The sequence below is a fragment of the Passer montanus genome, unplaced genomic scaffold (genome assembly GCF_014805655.1).
Source record: "Passer montanus isolate IOZ18808 unplaced genomic scaffold, ASM1480565v1 scaffold1, whole genome shotgun sequence".
NCBI lineage: Eukaryota > Metazoa > Chordata > Aves > Passeriformes > Passeridae > Passer > Passer montanus.
In genome coordinates this window covers 16,189,647-16,211,187 of record NW_024356504.1, presented here as the reverse complement: position 1 = coordinate 16,211,187, position 21,541 = coordinate 16,189,647, and the positions used below count along the sequence as shown (strand labels likewise).

General features: G+C 40.2%; 1 long non-coding RNA gene across 1 annotated transcript; it reads right to left on the bottom strand.

The window, feature by feature from the left end:
• Positions 1-964: 964 nt before the first annotated feature.
• LOC120498169 lies at positions 965-20,755 on the bottom strand. The gene is made up of 3 exons (XR_005626643.1): positions 20,651-20,755; positions 14,775-14,899; positions 965-1,073 (listed from the first exon to the last, which is right to left on the bottom strand). It is a non-coding gene; the product is annotated as an uncharacterized LOC120498169 (long non-coding RNA).
• Positions 20,756-21,541: the final 786 nt, after the last annotated feature.

The window sequence follows — 21,541 nt, the reverse complement described above, 5'->3', positions numbered from 1 at the left end:
ACATGTGTTCCTTCCTTCCCTTTGAAACTGCTTGGCAGATTTGGGTCATATATTTTCTTCCTATCGTTCAGCAGGCGAAGAGGGGAAAAAAATTCCCAGCACCAATCTTTTCTAATACTTCTACATTATTTCAATCCAGCAGAGGTTTGCTCTGCCTCAAGCTAAAGAAAATCTATTAGGCTCTTTAAAGAAGTAAGTCAAAGGGGATGCATCCAGGATAAGGTCAGGCAAAGATGTGTACAGCAGAGAATGATAGTACTCAATATCATTGCTTTGGCTGCCTGGAAAAGTTCACCCCACAGGAAGACAAACTCCACTTAAACTTGTCTCTTGTCTTCAAATGTCTGCAAGCTGGAGGCAAGCACTTTACACTTTTTCCTGGCACTTGCCTGAGATAGGTGGGAAACAAAAATTGAGAGGGCAGGACCAGATGTGCAGTGCAAACTGAGAAGGGGTTAAAGCTGGAACTGCCCAAAAGTCATGTTGCTGCTATCTTCTGGGCATTTTAGAGCATGCTTAATAATGCACATATTAAACAGCTAGTGCTTGTAAAAATTGCTACAGGTAGCTTTTTACTTAAAAAACAGCATGTGCAGCTCATCAGGGCACATATTTAAGCAGATGATTTATGGTTAAGTTAGGTGTCTATAAACCTGTATTGTTACACCCACTGCTACAGATTTTTTTGTTCAGGGTGTGAGATAGGGACAGAGCTGCTGGAGGTTCCTGACACACTCCCAGACAGTTGCACATGGAACAGTTTCAGAAATTAGGATCCTTTGGAGTGTGACTCAGCCCACACAAAACACTGTGTCTGTGGAAGGTCCCGTCTGTGCTGCTGAGTGTAGCAGGGCATGAGGGTGACAGCTCAGTTAGACACCTCATGTCAGAGGGAATGAATACAGAAAGTGCTGCTGAACTGCATCTTGCCTGCTTTTTTTGGAGTTTGGCAGTTAATGAGGGCTCAGCATCAGCCTTGGCACATCTCTGGTTCTGTGACAGTCAGGTACCAGTAGCTCCTCCTGCCTTGGTTTTGATACATCCCCAAGCAAAGAAACAGTCTTTTTGTCTATCTGGAAAATGAAGACAAAGAGGGAGATGGCAATGTGTAACTTTCTGCCATTTCTCCCGCTGATCCAGCTCCACAGCAGTTTCAAAATACCCTCAGCTTTGGCAAGCAATGATTTTGCTCCTACTCCTTTCCTTTGGCTGTCTCTTCCCTCTCCAAATCCTGGAACTCTCACAGAGTTTTCTTGTTGACTCTTTAACCTCCTCTGTATTGCAGGTGTTGTCCATGAACTTCTAAAGCACCACAGCCATAGAGGAAAGGGGAAAACTAGTTTCATTTTGAAATCCTGGTCTGTAAAACCTTTTATATAGCAGCGTGCCAGGAGAGAAAATATAATCTGAAGAGGATGTTTTAGAAGCAATTTCACTTTCCCCACTTCAGCAGCTCTGGAGTGCTGGAGGGAGGATGCTGCAGGAAGAAGGATAACCCTGGTGCCATGGTGCTGCCTGGCATTTTCCTATCAGCATCAGGCTGAACACAAGCTTGGAGTGCACACTGAACTCTGCATGGCCATTCTGGACCAACAAATTAAAGGCAGTGGCCAAGAATACCCTAAGCAGTGGTGACTGAGGGGTCTGGCACCAGTAATTTAAAATGTCACAAATTGGAATTTCCAAACCCCTAATCTCTGAAGTACTGAAGTTGCCAGGAAGGTTTTGCAGTGGCTGTTGGTTGGGCAGCCCTGACAGCTGCCTCTAAACACCCTGCCAACCTTCTGCCAGCAGCATCCCCAGCCATGGCTTGGGGAGCTGTGGAGAGCAGCTCTGAGATGTACACGGGGTCTGCTCCTCCACAGGCTGAGCGTGGCCCTGCTCATTGTTGCTGCTGCGAATTGTTCTCCAGAGGAGTCCCACAGCAGTGGGGTGTGCTCTGCTAAGAAAAGGCTCTTACACTGCCTGGCAGCAAACAGCTATCATGAGGGCTATCAATCCTCATGCTCAAACTCAACAGTTCCAGGCTAGGGATGAGCCTGTGAGAACTGTTCCTCACAAAAACAAAGGTGTGCTGAATTCACTCGCTTGCTTACAGATTCTGAAGCCCAGATTTGGCTTGTTAAATTGTTTGGATTTTGGGGCACAGGAAGAAGGTTAAGTCAAATCCCACCACAACCAAACCCCCAGAGCTCCCTGTTTCCCTCTGCTTCCTGTGATGGGGCATCAGGAATAGTTGCAGAGTTGAATGGGTTTTGGTTTGCAGCCCTGGTCTTGCCTGGGGATGAAATGCATATGAGGGAGGAACTCTCTGCAGATAGAAATGGAAGAGTCAGAATGTTGACTGGCAAAACCTCTGCCCCTCTGACCTCTCCAGCTTAGCTCATAAAATAAAAAATTTCCATTGAATCATGTCAACACAGAGGGTATCCCAATTGCCTCTGCTTCCACCCAGCAGTTTTTATTCCAACATGACATCTCCCAGCAGCTAATTCCAGTGTTCCTTTAGCTAATAAACTACAGAGAAATCCCAGTACCTTTTAAAAATCCTTTCTTTGGAGATAGCTGTATCTGATTCTCTAATAAAGATTCTATTAAGAGAAGCCTCTGCTGTGCTTTGTTAAGGAATTGATGCAATTTGATTTTTATTACATGAACAGACTAACATGGATACTAGCTGTCTCTGATACAAAGAGTCACTGCAAAAAGTATTGTGCTTCCTCATGCACACCAAGATAAAGTAATTAACTTTATATTAAAAAAAATCTCTGCTGAGATCTGTTCTGCATAATTCAACACCTTGTGCCAATTAAAGGGAACTTCTTTGGAAAATGGTTTAGGCTGTAATTTTACAAGTCTTTAGATTTGTGTGCAAATATGCATGGCTTTATGGATGTTTTGATGAGTGTAATTTTTCTAGTAGAGTTTACACATTTGTTTCCTTTATTTATAAAGTGAGACTTTGTAGAAGAGCTCCTTTATCAGGCCTAAATCTCAAACTTGGTGCCCCTGTCTGCCCTTCTTCTGTTGGGACAGAAGAATCCTGCCCAAGATAAGAAAACTCACTCAAGCATCCCCTCCTCTGCCCTTCTCCCACATCTCCTGCCCTTCCCAGCCCCTCAACACTGACCCACCCTGGATGGCAGGACCAGGGTGGAGAAATCAGCCCAGAGACTCTAGTGGTTCACCAGGTTGTTCCACGGTGCCTTTCTGAGCTGCAGAGAAAATTTTAGGACAAATTTGGAAACATAAAAATGAACTGAGCTGGGAAATGTCTGAGAAAAGTCCTGAGAGAAATGTGCAGGATAGGTTGGAGTTGTCTGTCACCATTGAGAGCCTACCCTAATGCTGTGAGCAGCTCATGCTGCTCTCCCATGACACACAGAACTATCTCAACACCCCTCTGACTTTAATTTGTGGCAGGGTTCAAAATAGCTTAAAAACATACAGTCAGAACAAAGCATTTCTTGTTATCCTGGGATGCAGCAAATCAGAATGGTTGCTTGATTGATGTGGCTTTCTGAGAAGATGCAGTGAGAGTGACTGTGATAAATAAAGACAGTCCACTATTGGCAACAGTAACAAAAATCCATGGCATGGATGGATTAGACCAACATCAAGAGATTAGGTGGTGTGCAATCAGCCATTGAATAGGATAAATACCTTACACATTAGGGCCACATTTTAAAGATGAAAGTGCTAAATGAAGGTCAAATGAGATGCAGAGTTTTGTTCTCAGTAGCCTGTCTACTTACCTGGACTGATAAGCTCCACATGAGGGTGATTCAGTTAAGAGGATAATAATTAACAATCCCCCAAAGCAGACAAACTCTGTCACTGAGCCAGTCAAGAGTCTCATTCCCCCTTTCATATCCTCAGCTTGCAAGTGTTCTAAGTCACTTATGCCAGCATTAGGAAGTTAAGGTAGAGCAGCAGCCAATGTGCTTTAGCTGACATGAAGCAGCTTGAATTGACTTAACATCTGGAATCTGCCCAGCTGGACTTCAGTGTGGTGGTTCCCAGTGCCACAGATGGAGACTCTGAGGCTCAATGATTTATCCCAGCATTTGGGATTCCAATACTTAGAAAAGTGCCCCCTTTTCCATCTAGGTACCCATCATCTACATCTAAATTTTGTCTATATCCACATCACTTTGCACTTATATCTGCCCAGACACAGCTAGTCTATGGTGAAGATTTTTCCTAGTATTAATTTTTCTATTATCATAATATTGCTAAGTAGCCCTGATAAAATAAGATCCAAAAAATACACTAGTTTCCATTAGAGTTATCTACTGTTTCTTTGGGTGTTTGTCAGACATTCATGTTTCACTCAGTAAATTTTACTTTGAACCCATGACCACTGATTCATCCAGGGTGAATCTTTGGAGCTTACTTCAACAGCTCTAAAGAATTCAAATGGGGTGGAGGCCAGTACATCCCTTCACCAGCTTTTCCCAAGCACTTATCACTGTGCCCAGGTTGCTCAGCACAAAGCATATGTAGATACACACATGCTCACTTTAAGTAAAAACTCGGACCCAAAGAAATTATATATTTAGACAAGTAAGACATGCAGTAGGTGGAAGAATATTAAACTCTTCTTCACTCTGAGTGGGAGAAAAGAGGGAGAGATCTGAAGCACAAGGTATTAAATAATATTAGATCATCTTTTTATGGCACAAAACATGAAGTTGCTTTAAAAATTCTAGTATAAATATGGCACAGCACCATAAGAGTAGAGTCATGTATATCTGTATTAAGGTACCTGTAGTAATAGATCTTATATCTGTCCAGAAAGGGCAATATACTACCCAGCTACTAAGAACTTTTACACTGATACAATTTATAAAATGGTATTGATTTTCTCTTGTAGTAGAAAGACATGTTCCCTTCAAGTGAAACAATGTACTGGTAAAATTATTCTGGTTAGTGGTCTGTAGGAGAGCTTGAAACTTTTAACACTTGGAACACTCTTCCACAGATATAGGAAACACATAATTTGGCACTTCATTTTTCTTTTTTTATTTTTTAAATTTTCTTCCACTTTAGATTTTAATATTTAGGAAGGAATCTGCAGAAAAATCAAACTACCAGTGAGTTCATTTGGGGAAAAAATAGGGATTGTTAAAACTAATGCTATGTTATTTTAAGGATCATTTTTGTATATGATCCAAATACAACTGTAAATGTCATGCACAAAGGCTTCTTACTAGAATGCCATTATTTTCTCTTCCTGTTATTATTCAGTTTAGTAATCCCACAAAACCAGCATGCTTCAGTTTGGCCAGAGTCAATAAAGGAAAAATCATCACCTGTAAAAAAGATGCAACTTCTCCTCTACCCTACAAGCTTCTTTTGTCTAATATTTACTATTAGTCTTCGGTCCAATAAGTTTTTTAAATTTTTTGGTTTTTTTTTTTCTTTTTTGTTTCCAAACCAGCCTGTTTTGTCCCTATTAGAAAGAGGGTGAAATTCTGGCTACAGCTACAACTTGCAAGTCAGTAAAACTAAAACTAAATGTTGCCTCTGACTCTTCAACAATCTATTTGCACCTTGAATTTAATTATATTTGTTAAATACTTTTATTTTTCTTAATACAGAATAATCCTTGTGCTACAGCCTTTAGTGAGAATTAAGATAAAGTTACAATCACTCCAATGCTATCGTATTATTAGTCCTACATATTTCTCCCTTTTCTCTGTTGGAATTTGAATTGCTTTCTCTGTCCCAGTATAATAGCCTGGTCCATGAGCATCCTGGCTAATGAAGAGAGTCTGTTGTGGATTTGTGTCTTATATCTCTGGAGCTCCACTGCAGTAATAGATTGAGTGCTGAGACCTATAATTTTTTTCCCCATAAAATTATTTGAGCATCTGTGAGGTCTCTTTTGCTATGCCAAAATGGTTTAGAATTCTTCACAGACTGAGAGTTGTGGGTTGCAAGGACACTGTGGAGCATGCAGACAGCATGACTACATTGCCTTTTCCTCCTCTGACATCTGTGCTAAGACAGAACAACATCTTGGGGCCATATCCATGGGATTAAGAGCTTAGAGATTCACTGGGCACAATCCTTCACTGCTGTGAAGGTCAGCCAGTGTGCCCATGGAAGGTCCCTCAGCCCTAACAATACCAAACAATCCATCAAATCCACCAGTAATCTATCAAAAACCACTTCACATGAGTAGGAATCCAAGCTCTGAATTGATTGCCTTTGATGCCAGCTTTGTGACCTCTTCTGGAGGGAACGTGGTGGAAAGAGCGCTGTACTGCAGAGGGATGTTTCTAGGGACACATATTGGAGTTATGTTAATTATCCAAAGCACCTGGAGTTCCTAGGAGAGAAACTGTTAAAGAAATGTAAAGCATCGTTTTTATACTGAGAATTAGGGAACTGCCAAGGTTTTCTTGTCAAACAGGAATAGCAAGGTTTTGATTCTGAACTTTTTAAAGTAGCCTTTAATAAGCAAATACTTTAAAATGTGAAGGCTATTGACTTAGGAACATTTGTAATCCTCTCTCTGTCTGGGGAGAGCTGTAAGCCTCTTCATGCAAATGATATGATGAATAGTCTAAAGCCATCGATGGAATGCACCAGGGTAAGCTTTTTAATGCCAGAAGCACCAATGAGCTTGTGAAACACATCTTCAATCTTTTTTTTTTTTTTTTTTAAAAATGGATTAGTTGTCTTTTGTTATTTTTAAGCCTTTTCTAGAGATCAGCTGGTGGCACTGATAAATTATCCATGGAGCTAGACAATCTCTGCTTATTCAAAGCCCCCTTTTCCATCAAGGAGATTGGTCTGAATGGAATGTGTTACTTTCCATTGACATGATTTTATGAAAGATTTCTTTATGGCAACACTTGCCTCACTTACAATGCATTACTTTAAAATAGCATGTCATGGTGATGGAAAAGAGCATATCCAGGGATGTCAGCCCAGGGATGGAATACAGGGAGAAAAAAATAAATACATGGGACTTCCTACCTAATGTACACCTCTCTATGGTGTACTCTAAATACTCCTATAAAAATGAGAACTGGTGTATTTTGAATGCTAATATTGAGACAGAACTGAGTCTACTTTCTGTCCTGTTACAGAAGTCAACTGGATTACCTCAAGTATTGCATGTTAACAAACAAACCTAGCACCAAATATTTAGAGGGTTGTCAAACCATCATGACTATTTTAAGCATATTAGAATTAATTTTGACACCTCAAAGCATACTCATACTTTTATGAAAGGTGTCAATTTCTAATGTAAAAATTAGTACTGCCTGAGCAGACTGTAATCCCAGTCTGCTCATAAATTCTGTCTCTAGCAAAGGCTGATACAACCTGGAAACAGAGTGCAAGAAACCCCACAGTATTTAATTATGGAGAAGATTGCCCACAAAATCTGCTTTAACCTCTGGTAGTTAGAGGCTGCATTAAAGCCTGAGACATGTGGTTTTGTGGGCTTATATCCCTCTCAAGAATTCTGTGTTTAGTAAAATACTTCTCAGAGTATTTTCTGAAGACTGATGATTTTCTTACCCTCTGAATGTCCATTCTATGCTAATACTGACATTATTAACTTCTGGGGAAAAGCCTTCCAGGATGCCCATGTGTGAATAAAAAAATTCCTTCTTTCATGTGAATAGTTAAAACTGTCATGCTTCCTGAGAAAAAAACCCATGAATATATATATGGTATATATATAGAGCACTCATGAAATGTTTATTTTTAAGTTGAGAGAACATTAAAGATAACTTGCTTTCATTTAATTTTACATGTGTCAGAAAATGTGATGTTATATGGTGATCAATGAAATAATTTTTTTGATGGTAAAAGGTCCTAGATTATTTTTGCTGATGTCTTTGTTATCTGATATCCTCCTCAGGGAACGTCTTGAGCCCTGATCAACCTTGGATTTTTGTTTTTCTCTTAGGGAGGTCAGCTGAGCCAAAGCAGTAAAGATGAGTACTGACTCAAGAAGTCATTTTGCAGTGTTATACAGCAGAAAAGGTAAGTCATATTTCCAAAGGCTGCACTCAGGTAACTCTGATTTGGCTTGGGATTCTCATCAGCCACTTTACAGCCCAGTTATATCTTGGTTTAATTAGGCCAGAAATCAGTTGCATATGAGCATTTTTATCACTATAACCATGTTTCCAATAAATATTCTGCCACACAAAAGGGGATGATTTATGGCAAGTTGTGGGGAAGAGCAGCAGCTCATCGTCTTACTTTTCCTTGTAGGGAAAAGCAGAAATAAAAATCTATGCAAAAGATAGAGGTGCAAGCATATCCCCATGAATATGCAGTGATCCTTCTGCCTGTGGTCTTCAAAGCAAAAAAAAAAAAAAAAAGAATCTAGATAGATTTCTGCTACCCATTTCTTGATCTGTATTCCCACTTTTTTCATACATAACACTTCCCATAATTCTTGAAACAAGCAATTGCATAGGTTCTGCAAATGATCTCATGGCAACTTGAAACTGCAAACATGTAGGGAAGCTAGCAAGTAAAGAGTTAACCCTGCAAGGATTTGATATTACAGCAAAACAGCAGCAGGAAATTGCACCTGGATTTTCTTTCATTATTCTGAACCCTTTAACCTGAAGGGCTATAATGCACTAGTCTGATAAAGCACAACGTGCATGACTTTAACACCACTGTTATTCTCTTATCCACAAAGTGCATTGCCCATGTAAAACAAGGTATCAGTGCTAATTACTTTTGCTAGGGCTTATACTTTCATGGTAACTTAATACAGCTAATATCCAGAGTAATTCACCAGGTTCCAAATACAAACACAAATTAAGGCCAGATTTTACATTTTTCTTTATAGTACCAAAGCTATTGGAGTTATATAAGAACAAACAATACCAGCTGTGACATTTAGGTTCTTTCTCAAAAGACTTACACAGTGTCTCTTTGAAGTCCATAATACAGTGTCTGAGTGAGCTGCAAGTTTTTCTCCCTGGTGCACACAGCTCTTGCTAAGACCTGGCGTAATAGCTATTTGTTCTGCATTTTGCTGATTTTTTTTACAATTGTAATGACTATAAAATAGGATTTAAAATAGGATTTTTCCTCATCTTTATGGTATAGTTCTTGGCATTTCAGGGGCCAATGAAGCAATGTCTGCCAAATCATGAAACATCAACATTGTGCTTTGCAGGAGCTGGCATTCACAGCAATCGTGTTCCTCCTTGTGTCTTGTGGCCAGGGTCCCAAGTGGGATTTAATTTTCCAGGGTGGTTGGACCCACTGTGGGAGGCAGTTCACCATGAGAGACACGTTGTTGTGGTAATGTGGATTCAGCTCTCCCCAAATACCATTTAAAGGAAAATAGTAAAGTGGACAGAGAATGACCAAAGATTTTAAGGGTAGCAGATGTGGGGACATAACTTGTCTAGTCAGAAGGAAAAGAGAGTGAAGATGGAGGCACAAGGATAGCTATGGTATTTCATTTAGATTTTTTTTTCTATATTGGCATAAAGCAAAAAATATCAGGCTGACATGGCCATCAGGGATATATTTCAGTTAGACCTCAGGGGACAAAAAATTATTATAGTACTAACAAGTAGGGGAGGTCTCACAGCCTCTACTGCTGGGGTCTCTTAAGAACAGCTTAGTTGAATATTGGCTGGTTCAAAGAAAAAATGTACTGAAACTGTTTTAGGGTATGAATAGGCTTCTTGGGGCCCCTTAATATTAACCTTTTGAGAAAAATGGACCATTTAACACACAGCTACCTTGGAAATACCTGGTCCAATGGACATTAAAAAAAACAAAAAGAGAGAAGAGGAGCTGGTTTCTGACCTGTTTGGGTGACAGAAGCAGTCCCCTTATGTAGCCTGCCTGAGCAGACTTCTTTATGAAATCTTTGTACATTTGTACCACTTTATATTTAGTTTAATAATTCATCAATGGTTAATATTTCAAAAGAGTAAAGTAGAAAATCAGATAAAATTTTTATACCTGCTATTAAAAGTTGAATGGGGCATTGAGAGATAATCCAGGCAATCATCCCCCCAAACCTACCCGCTGAATCAACCTGGCTTGGAGATAAAGGGAATCCTGAGACTTTATTTTGTGCTCAGCATGAGGGTGTGTGTGTGTGCTGTCCCCACAGTGACAGTGACCCCTCTCAGACACACCCATTCTGCTGGTCACCAGCTCCTGCCAGGTCACTGTTAAAAAGACCCAAAACCTCTCTCTTGATTCCTTACTGGCTCTTTTTCCTGCTGAGGTACCTGATATATCCAAGGTGTGATCTTTCAGCTGCTGTAATGCTGACTCATGCATTTAAAGTCTTTGCTGCTACTAATATCAATGGCACTGAACTGATTTGCAATATTTTTACTTCTTTGATATGTCATGGCATAACTGACTGAGAAATCAATAAGCTATGTGGCCATCACCTTGTATGGAAACTGTTGCTCCTATCATAGTAATACAAAACATAAATTAGGAAGGAAGAAAAACAAAATAAAAAAAAAAAACCTGCTTAAATGTTAACTCAGGTGGTATTAAAATAGATTTTAAGAAATTTTAGGGGCTTTTTGTTTGGAATTTTTTTTGCTTACTCAATAAAAATGGCAGGAGTAATCTAATAAGCGGTATGGTATTTTATAGCAGCTTTAATGCAGTCTAAGTCCATTAAGGGACCTTTCCTCTGCTTTTTCAAAAAAGATCTTTCAATTTTGTTTTTCAAGGGAAACACAGTTCACTTTTTTTTTCCAAGTTTACAGCTTAATGCACTGAGTCAAGCACAAAGTGGAGAATACCTTTCTTGGGAAGTCAATAGGCTTTTACTACAATAAGTCAAAGCAAATTTGTCGATTTTGGTGGTAACAGAAGCAGGGCAAAGACAAAACTACTGCTGCATGCACCTGTGGCTGAAGAGGAGCACAGATCTGTGAGCTGATAAACAGATCAGACATTTCAGACTAGGAAGCAACAAAAAGTAGAGTAGCCAAAGAAGATAATTGACAGAATTTTTTCTAAGAAACTGCACCAAAGCTAAAAGATGTTTGGGTTTTATTCTCAAAAGTGAGTGCTTGTATACTGTGCAGGGCTTTTGAGGAGCTTTTTGTGGGGTGCTGAAGCAAAGTTGCAGTGATGTGGGTGGATGTGTAAGTGGACATTGGCACCCTCTGACTTCAGGTGTGTTTGCTGTGCCACTCGTGGAGCCTGGCACTGCACAGCACACCCCAGTCACTTTCTCCAGAAGCAGCAGGAGGAGCCATGATCTGTCACTCGGACAGGAAATTTAGATGGTGTGGCTGTGGCCTGCTCTCTCAGAGAGTTTGTGCATGGTGGAAGAGCATCTTTTCTTCCACCCAAAGAGATTTTGTACACCTAAATTTCTGGAGTTAAACTGCCATTTGAGGATTTTCTAGATATCAGGCAATAAACCACATGGCCTGCTTGTATCACAGGAGAGTATCATCCTCCATTTTCATAGGAAGGAAAAGAAAATAAATCAAAACTTGCTCATCCTGAGTCTTTGAGAAGCCCTTGTGCCTCTCAATGCCCATACAGCCAAAGGCAATGCATCCTGCAGGAATAACAAAGGAGATGGCTGAATTGCTGTCCTATCAGTGACAGCTAATTCCCTTTGTCCCTGACCACTCTAATAATACAAGCACTTATTCAGTAAAGAGATAACCTAAACCCCTTTGATGTTAAAAGGTCTGTTTCTATTGACTGCAGCAAGTTTTGCAATGGGCTGTGCAGATTTTATTTCTGCTTGCTTAACTGGTCAAACAGGGTTTCTTATTACGTGCCTTTGAGGTAAAATATGCCATCTTCCCACTAGAGCAGATACTATGTTCAATTTTTCATGTTTAATTATTTACTAGCGGTGTGTTTAAATAGTCAAAACCTAAGGCTATCAAAAAGTTCCATCTGAAATATTATATCAGTTGAAGAGTATTTGTTTGAAAAAATCACATTCCATATACTTTAGAATAGCAACCAAAACTTATATCTATCAGAAAGAAAACAAGAATTATAAGGACAGCACATTTGTATTGATTCAGCATTCATTATTATTTTGTATTGTTAACTTTTCTAACTTGAAAAAAAAAGTTTATTTATTTTTAATGCCCATTATACCATATTTTTTGCTTTAGTGAACTATATTTTTTACTGAAACCTTACAGCTATCATGCAGTCTACTTAAAATATTTATGCATTATAGATGATGGAGAAAAAGAGGTTCTCATATTCTGTTAGGATTAAGAAAATTTTCACAAATGGACAATAAGAAAGGCTTAATTTTTTCTAGACTTAGCAAAGAATAACATAAAATGCTACAGTGTCAAATCCCCAAGTGATAAAGTAATATGAGGTTATAGTGGTATCATAAAGAAATGGGATTAGTGCCTGGGATATTGTTTAGTTTGAACAAGACAGAGGAGCATTCTTATTCCCCAGGAAGGGAAAGAGCATGTGTGCTGCCCACAGCAGCTGGCATTTATTGATTCCACTGGAATATCTGAACCCTGGGGTAAGAAACTCAGTGAGGCCTCATCTTGTGCTGGTGTACCAAAGGGAGGAAAGGTGAAATGGAAGTGCCCTGGGGGTTTTATCAGCATTGAAGGGGGAGTGCAGCTCCATCCACCTGAAGATGAGAGGGTTCCCTTCCCTGAGAAAAGCCACCTGGGAAAGGTGTTGGCCACAGCAGAGGGCCCCTACAACCTCCCTGGGGGAATACCTGGAGAGGTGAGGTCCCTAAAGGTCTGATACAGTGGCAGTGAAGTCACCCTGAGGGCAGGGTGCAGGTTTGGTCTCTTGCTGCTGCCTCCTGTCTCACTACAGCTGATGGAACTCAGGGCTCCTCCTTGCCTGGAGGCTTTACAGCTCTGGGTAAAAGGCATCATCAACCTGAGCAGCTCCAGCTGAGGATGCAAGTGTCACTGTATCTGGTGGTGCTTGGTGTCCATGTAAGATCCTCTTCCTCACCCATGTTAGCATGTAACTCAGGGTGGGCTGTCAGCCTTGGCACAGAGACCAGGCAAAATGATAAAGCCAGGCCCAAAATTCTCCTTCTCTGGGATTTTCTTTTGCCTGTTGGGTGTATTTGACTTCTTGACACACATAGTTTAACTTATTTGTAGTTAAATATTTTTTTTTCTCTTGATAATATTCCCAGTTCAATTCCACATTTAGACATTTGGTATGATTAATGTTTTTGCTGCTGGGTTTAAATTTTTTTTCAATAGACTCCACAACTCTTGACATAATTTGGCAATGTACAAATTGCATTTAACAAATTTTCTTAGGACATATGTAGGACTGAAGACCCCTTTTGAAAGAATGACCTTTCTGCTGTAAATAACATTTTCTTTCCCAGCATTAGCACTAATTTACTGTTTATGTAGCAACAAGTTGCAATTATAAATGTCTGGGCATTTTAGGGAGCAGCTCTGGAATAATGAAAAGTCAGTCTGCTGGCCATTGCTGCATGTATTGATCACTACTACTTGAGGTGCAGAGTACCTTTAATCATGCTATTTACAGTGATACCAAAGGCCAAGACCATTCAATGTGTAAATGTGTAACAAGCAAAACTTTGTGGTGTTCAGAGGATATTAAATCACACAATTTTGGAAAGAGGAGGGCTGCAAACTTCCTTCCTTCCTGGTGTTTTTTTTTCTTGCATTCTTTTGCCTATGGTGTTTATTTCTCCCTAGTGAGACTAAGCCACAGCCAGAAACACTCTCCTGCAATACTGATTCTCAGGCAGGTGTTTGAAATACCTGACTTTATTCTCATTTATATATTGAAGCCCTGTTGCACTGCCAGAAGCATGTACATCACAGCAACCCATTTTTGACTACTAGTTTTGATGTAAATTTCTGTGCAATAAGCAAGAAATGAGCTAAAGGCTACAAAGCAGGTTCAAAGAAAGTTCTCCAAGAGACATTTTAAATTTTATGTTATCCAGAAAACACATGTCCCTTTTACCAACCCCCCAGCTGTGACAACTGATATGGCAATCTGGGAAAGAAGGAAGACGGGTTCTATGCCATGAATACCCTTAGGTATTTAGAAGCTGGCAAAAAAATTTGCATGTGGGACTCAAATTTGGCATCATCTACACCCCAAGTTGTATGTCTGTATGAACATTTGATTTCACCACATTGCCAGGGCTAGAGATGACAGTAAGGGAGGTTGTGCTTGGACTGTGGAACCTAAATTTCTTCTTCTTGTTTTATTGGAGGAGGGTGGGGAAAGGCTCTTCAGTAGATGATGAGCTCTCCAGAGCTCTGCATACATGGATTCATTTTCTGCATACAGAACTGGTAGCAATTTATCTGTAGTTTCTTCCATTGTTGCCAGTGGAAAAAAAAAAAGGACAGGTTCTCCATGAACCAGGGGAAGCTATCAGTGAAGTCTGGAAGAGTCTGCTAGGACACACTGCTCAGAGCCAAATTTAGCCCTAGGTATCTTCACAGCACTGGCTGTGAAGAAAATGAAATTGCATGTATAGTGGTTTCCTCACAAGGGAGAAGGAAATGCTAGCTGTAAGCTAAAAGGAAAGAGACAAAGACCTTCCTCCAAACAGTGAAAGAAAACTCAGCAGAAAAAATGAAAACTTGTCTGTTAGCTGCTCCATAACAATGGGAGGAGGCAGAGGAGGCCATACAGGTTCATCCACTACACAGAGAGACCCTGTCTTGTTGTCAATATGCATTCAGCTAATTCCATGTCTCCTATGCACAAATGAAAACTTTGTCCTAGGCTCATGAATACAGCATTTTCCTCCTTACCTCCTAGCTGTAGGGCCTTCTCCCTTGATCTCTTGCAGAGGCTCCAAGTGCTGCTCATCAACATCCTTCCCTCTGGCCTTATAGTGGTGATTTCTTCCTTCTGTCTCCTCATCGCCCTTGGCACTCTATAAAAAGGGATTATTATCATGATTAGAAGCTAATAATGATATTCTTAACCCATGTCACTGTCAAACATAGAGGACTAAACCCCACAGACTATACTGTCTGGCTAGGAGCAGACACAGTGTTTACATTGTGAATGAAATCAGTTCTGAACAGCGGTAAAAAGCGTTAGGCATTAATGCTCTCACACTTTGCAAACCCCAGTCAGCCAGCACAGGAAGGACAGAAGTTCAGGGCATTGGTTTTTAGGAATCTGGAACAGTGTAATTTAGTGTCTCAAGCAACATGTTTATTCCATTATCTAAAACTGTGACTACAAGTCTAGTGAGATTAACAGAGCCAACACCCTCTCTACCTTGTGTAAAATAGCTTGTACCTTTCAATCCAGAACTGCAGGAGCCCTAATGGCCATAGAAATCAGGCTTGAGTTCAGTGTAAATCTCAGGTACAATTGAGTTTTGTATCTGAACTTCCTGGAAGTTGTGCAACTAATCTAATAGAAATCAGGCTTGAGTTCAGTGTAAATCTCAGGTACAATTGAGTTTTGTATCTGGTCTGAACTTTCTGGAAGTTGTGCAACTAATCCGGCATATCCCTTGGCTTGAATTTGTTCACCTTTGGTTTGTCCGAAGGTATCAAATGGTTCATGTGAATATCCACTAAACCCATGCTTGGTCAGATGCAGTTAGCCAAGATCCTAAGTGAGGTTCCACTGCAAACATCTCCTGCTCCTCCATTTTCTGCAATGTTGAGATGCTGCAGCTATTTAATATTAAACTTAAAGGCAAACAATTTGTATTCATCTCTCAAAGGAGAAGGAAGAATAAGCAAATGCTCTATTATGATTGTGTGCATTTATATTTGATAAAAATGGTTGCAATTTATATGCAAATGAAGCGTGACTCAGCCTCCTGGCAATTTGTCAGTGGGACCCTCAGCATCACAAACCATTTATGTCCCTACCTAAGCAGCCCTGGGGCTGTCTGGAGGCATTTTAGTGAAGAGAAGCCAAATTCTGCTTTAAGGGGTTGTAAACATGTTCAAACTATGTGTTTATACTGGTACAAGCCTGGCTTACCACCCCTCCCCAAATCACTGAGTCCTCTTTGCTCATTCCTAAAGATGTTTTCTTGTGTAGTGCTGCCTTTCATAACCTCTCCTTTCACACAGGTTCAGTGGTAAACGTGTCTTGGCTTTAGAGCACAGACCTCCACAGCATCTTTGGGATGTTCACAGTGAACTTGAAAGCTCTTTTTGGTCCATGTAAGAGTACTTATTATGACCTTTTTTCTACCACATATTACTACTACATGTTACTACCTCCCTCTGTGCTTAACAGCCGTGGAAGGAGGCAGCAGAAGCGTGAGCACCACTTCTCACATCCACTGGAAAACACACTTGGCTACCATCCTGACTTAACCTGCTCTTCCTTCACTTTTTTTCTGATGGTTTCCTGCCATTACCCTATTGCTTCCCTTATCTCTCCCATTTTTCTATCTTCCTTCAACAGTGAGAAATGAGGACCACAGGATTTGTCTTGTGTCCTTCCTTCCTCCCTGACTTTCCTGCCATGTCAGCTGGACACTTCATAGTTTTGGGAAAAAACCATTTCTTGTGTCTGCATGCCCTCCCTTAACCCTCACTGTGGAGAGGTACATTTAGGGATACAGAAACAGTACATCATGTAATTCCACAGCCCTCTGTCTGGTGCTGATGTGCATCAAGGTGTGTACAAACACCATGGAGAGGAGCAGGCCACCCCTACTGGCAAAGCAGAGACTTGTGCCAGGCAGCTGATCCACACGTGGGTTCAGGAGGGGCTCTCAGGAGGCAACACAGGGAAAAAGCAGTCATGGAGGCCAAAAATCCCAAGGAGGAAAGACAAACAAGGCCAGCTCCAGGGAAGCCCCAGTGCAAGAGCCCATAATGCAATACTGTCAGTAACAAATAACACATCCAAACGTTCCACGAAGCAGATGTACAAGGATAACTGATAACAGAGCTCTTCTCTATACTAGATTTAATTTTGTTAAAGGATGGCTGGAATTAACTCTGGTTAGATAATGCATTTGTAAATGCTAGTATAGACAGTCTGCAAACATTTATTCCCAGAGATGAATGTTTGTGGCTTACTGAACTGGCTGGCTAACACAAGTTAACTGGCAATCAATTACAGCAGTGACATACCACAACAGGGGAACCTAAACCACCCGTGACTCAGTTTGCTGCTTGTGATTGTTAATGGATTAAAAAGTGAGCTTTTAAAGAGAAGATGAAAAAATATGCATGTGTTTTAGACCAGTTATTTGATGGCCTTTGCATTCTCAATAGCTTTCAAGCACAGACAGAAGTAATCTTTGCTTTGTATGTATGAGAAAATCAGAGGAGGAAATTAGTTTTTATTATTGGTATTGTCACGCCATAAAAACAGGGTCACTGAATAAGCCAGTGGGCATTTTTCAGATCACCTTATCTTGCCAAGGAAGAAAAAAGCTATTAATGAAAGAGAAATTAAAAAAATAAATCAACATATATAGAGAACCCTGTAAAAATATAATTATGGCATGTCATTTATGATGGGAATGAAAGTTTGCAGCTGTAGAATTCAGTAGTGCCAGTGCAAACATCTCAAAGTCAGCTGCAAGGTATTATTTATTGGATTGTTTCATTTGAATTAAACTCACTTTAAAGTTCCAGAAAGAACGCTCACACCTACATTTTTCATTCAAGGTTTGACAATTCTGGGTGACATTCTCCTCCTCTCCACCCTCCCAGAGATGAGAGGCTAATCCTATACAGAGCCACTGTAGATATAATTGAACCCCAGGGTGCCAGAGCAGTGCTGCTTTGACATGAATTCCATATAAAGGTGTTGCTGTTACTCTACACCATTTGTGCTATCTGTGGATTTTAGTAGTGATTTACAATATTGATTGATTACTATCTATCTTCCTTGATATTCTGCTTTGCATTCCACTTCAGAGAGGCTGAATTAATCTCTGACAAGGCTAGCAGTCTTAAAAGTATATCATGAAAGCACATTGTTTTATTAGGCATATATTCTGGTAACACATTGTTTATAAAAATAGCATTTCCCCTAGGATCTGAGCAGTAAAACTCATGGACTCCTGGACAAACTAAGAAGAAAACAAACCAGCAAACAAAAAACCAAACCAAAACCCTCCATATATTAAAATTTAGTCCATCTGAACTGATTTTTTTCTCCTAAATTAATTCTTTTTGAAAAATATCCTTTCATATATACCCTAAACGGAGCTGCTATATTCTGAAACATTCCTCTATAATTTTAGAAATGTTGCTTTAAAACTTTTTTTTTCCAGCTGAAAATACTGGTTATGTTTTATGAATAGCTTCAGCCTCACAGGTGCATTTTAGGTGTATTTTGACAATCACATTTGAAGGAACTCAACCATTAGAAATAATTTAAGAATTTTTTATAGATAACATGCTGGTCCTTTGAAAAGGCACATCATGTGGATTTTCTCTGTCCTTGTGAAATTACCCTGGCTGATTAGTGGCACTCGTTCAATAAAACCTGTAAAAATTAAAGAAATACTTGTGTTACAGCTACACATGCTGGTGGTAACACACACTATGGACATGACCCAAAGTCTGTGAGAACCAGAAGCTCAGGGAGATCCAGATGAGTATAACTGCTTGAACTCATGCAATGGTATTGAGAAAGGGGAGTTTATGGACTGCTTGGCACCACCAATAACAAAACCCTGCAGTGTCCTGCTCTCCATCTTTTTCTCACATTTTTTTTGTTCCCCATTAGTTTCTTGTTGCATTGTGGAAGGTTTCTGGTCTGGAGTGAATGATGATAAACAGGTAGGCTGCTTCTCAAAATGAAGAAACTCCCTTTTCTAACCTGTCCCACTACTTTTCTCCCTGCATTTAATTTGTACAGGCTGCACAGGGTCAAACAGCCCTTGATTTCAGCAGAGCTGGGGCTTTACCCTTTAAGGGCGGGACAGTTTTTCCTCCTGATGCATTTCCATCATAGACTGTGATTGTGAGACAGAGACTTTGGAATAAAAAGTAATTTGTAATCAAAGCAGCAGATCAATCTTTGTCAGGCAATGTCTGAACCATGAAATTCTTTACAATGTCTTGTGCTAGCACACCTTTGTGCAAATAAGCAGGATACTCCCAATGAAGTTCAGAAGGGGGATTGGTTGAAAAATGGTTGAAAAATGCAGCTTGGGGAGGCAGAAGATCCCTGTGCTATTGTCATTTATGTTGGCTGATGCTTAGCTGTCAGACACCTCAAGCATATTCCTGAAAAGCAGCATGCCCTAAGCTGTGACTTGCAGCTCTGTTTGGCCAGTAGAATTTCATGGTGTACCTTATCCCTGAAAAGGCAGGTAAACATCTCTGAAGTGCTCATTTTGCAGCAATGAGTGGTTAAGAGGAAATGATGGGCATAATTACAGCATGTGCTTTGTGCTATTAAGCCAGACAGCCAGTTAGTTGACTGTGTGCCCCAGGGCCAGTTTCTAAGTTATCTCTACCATAGTGGAAACCAAACTTCAGTTTAATTTTATTTGACTTGTAGGATCTGGTGTGCACATAATTTGGAAAGAGCTAATTTGCTGGTAAGCAGCTTTTAACATTTCACATTAGATTAGAAAAGGATAAGCTCTAGAGGTTTTGGATGATTATTCACTAAACAAACAAGCAAACAAAAATCTGTAGCATCTAGAGCTGAACTGTTGCAAAGAAAATTAGATTTAAGAGAAAGGAGGGGGAGAATTAGAGAGAAGACAAGACTGCTGGGGGACTGTGTGTGAAACAAATACATGTGGCATATAAATAAATGCAATTTCATCTATTTTTATATTGATTCTCTAGTCATTTTGGCAGGCAAAAATTTGGCAGACCTGTATATTCCTATCTCAGTATGCACTATTTTTGTGATGTGCCTCAACATTTATCCGAAGAGCTGAAGACGGGATGGAATTTGGAAAACATTTGCTCAGGAACACATTGCATTTTCTTAAGTGAGGCTGTGTTCCTGAATGTCTTGTGTTAAAATTTAATATATCAAGGTAATTTATTATATAACTTGGAGTTATCAGAAGTGCCACAGGCTCCAAAGTCATCTGTGGATTGGTCATTGCACTACTGTTATTTCTCCTATTCCCACAGTGTTTGAAACATTCACTCACATTCTTCAATCCTTTTTATGGCTCTTTTTCATCTCACTGTAGGAAATATTTTACTCAATGGCCATTCCCCACAAAACTTCATGTCAATCTCACCCCCACACTGCCTCCAGCTCCGGTTACTGCCTGATTTCTGCCTCAGTTATTTCCATGTAAGTGGTTAATTCCCGTGAATTTGATCTTTCATTTTTATTGTGTTGAAATGGCTATTCCCAAAGTCTCAAATGTCTTTTTGACCTCATTTCAGTCCTTCTGGTTACCTAAATCCTCTCTATCTTCTCAACTGGTTTTGCTAGTCCCTCCATAATGGTACATTTTCAAGACTTTTGAGGTTCCTCCAGCTTCTCAGGGAAGAAGCCTCCCCACTCCCCAGCATCAGAGTTCTCCCACTTAAACTTGTTCAATTGCTATTTTCATGGAAATTAGTCCAATCTCTTCTCATTCCTAGCAACCATATCTCCTTCCTTTTGCATTGCAGGTTTTCCCCTGTCAAATGGTTCAGATCAAATGAAATGAGCAAGGCCCAACTTTTAACAGAAAGAAACCTCCTTTCACTGTCCTTACCCAGCCAACGTTGCTCTGTTCTGTCACAGCCACAATACACAGAGTGTCACCATGCAATTCCAGAAAGCTTCAACCCACACAGAGAAAGACCAAACCGCTTCAGAAGGCTGCAAGCATCTGCTACAGAGTGTCACCACGCAATTCCAGAAAGCTTCAACCCATACAGAGAAAGACCAAACTGCTTCAGAAGGCTGCAAGTATCTGCCCTTCTGGTTCTTTAGCCCATCCTTTTATCCCCCTCATGTTGATGCATTGCACCTGAGTGCCCCCTGCCCCTCATGGTGGTTGGTCAGTGCCCCTGGGCACTCCATGGCTCATTGCTGTCAGTGCTGCTCACCTGCTGCTCACAGCTGCACCCACTGGGGATGAGGCTGGGCCAGCCCCACTCAGAATCACCACAAACTGGGTACCTACACAGTTCCTACTTCACTTTTCCAAAACCCAGTCAGATCAGAGCGTGTGTGCATGTATGTGCACATCTGAGCTTCCCCCCACATGGATAAGAGCTGGATCACAATATCTGTTAAGAAATTGAGATAATATTTTTCTGCAGCCGTTTTCAAATACTGGTTTACCAACTCTGGAAAATACAAGAGAAAATTTTCAAAAGAAAGAGGCAGATCAACAACTCAGGGGAATATAACTGATTATATAAACAATTTAGACTTTTCTTTTCCCTTTGAGTTTTGCAAGCTTATTTTTACCTGTGTTTTATTACAAAGCCTTTCCTATTACTTGACTATTTGTACAGCTTAGATTCAATATATGAAATCCGCAGCCTCTCTTCATAGATAACATCACTGACAGCTCAATATATTCTTCCCCTTTGGTGGAAAAATGAAATGAGGCAAACCCTGGAGTTAATGAAGAAAACACAATGGATATTGAACA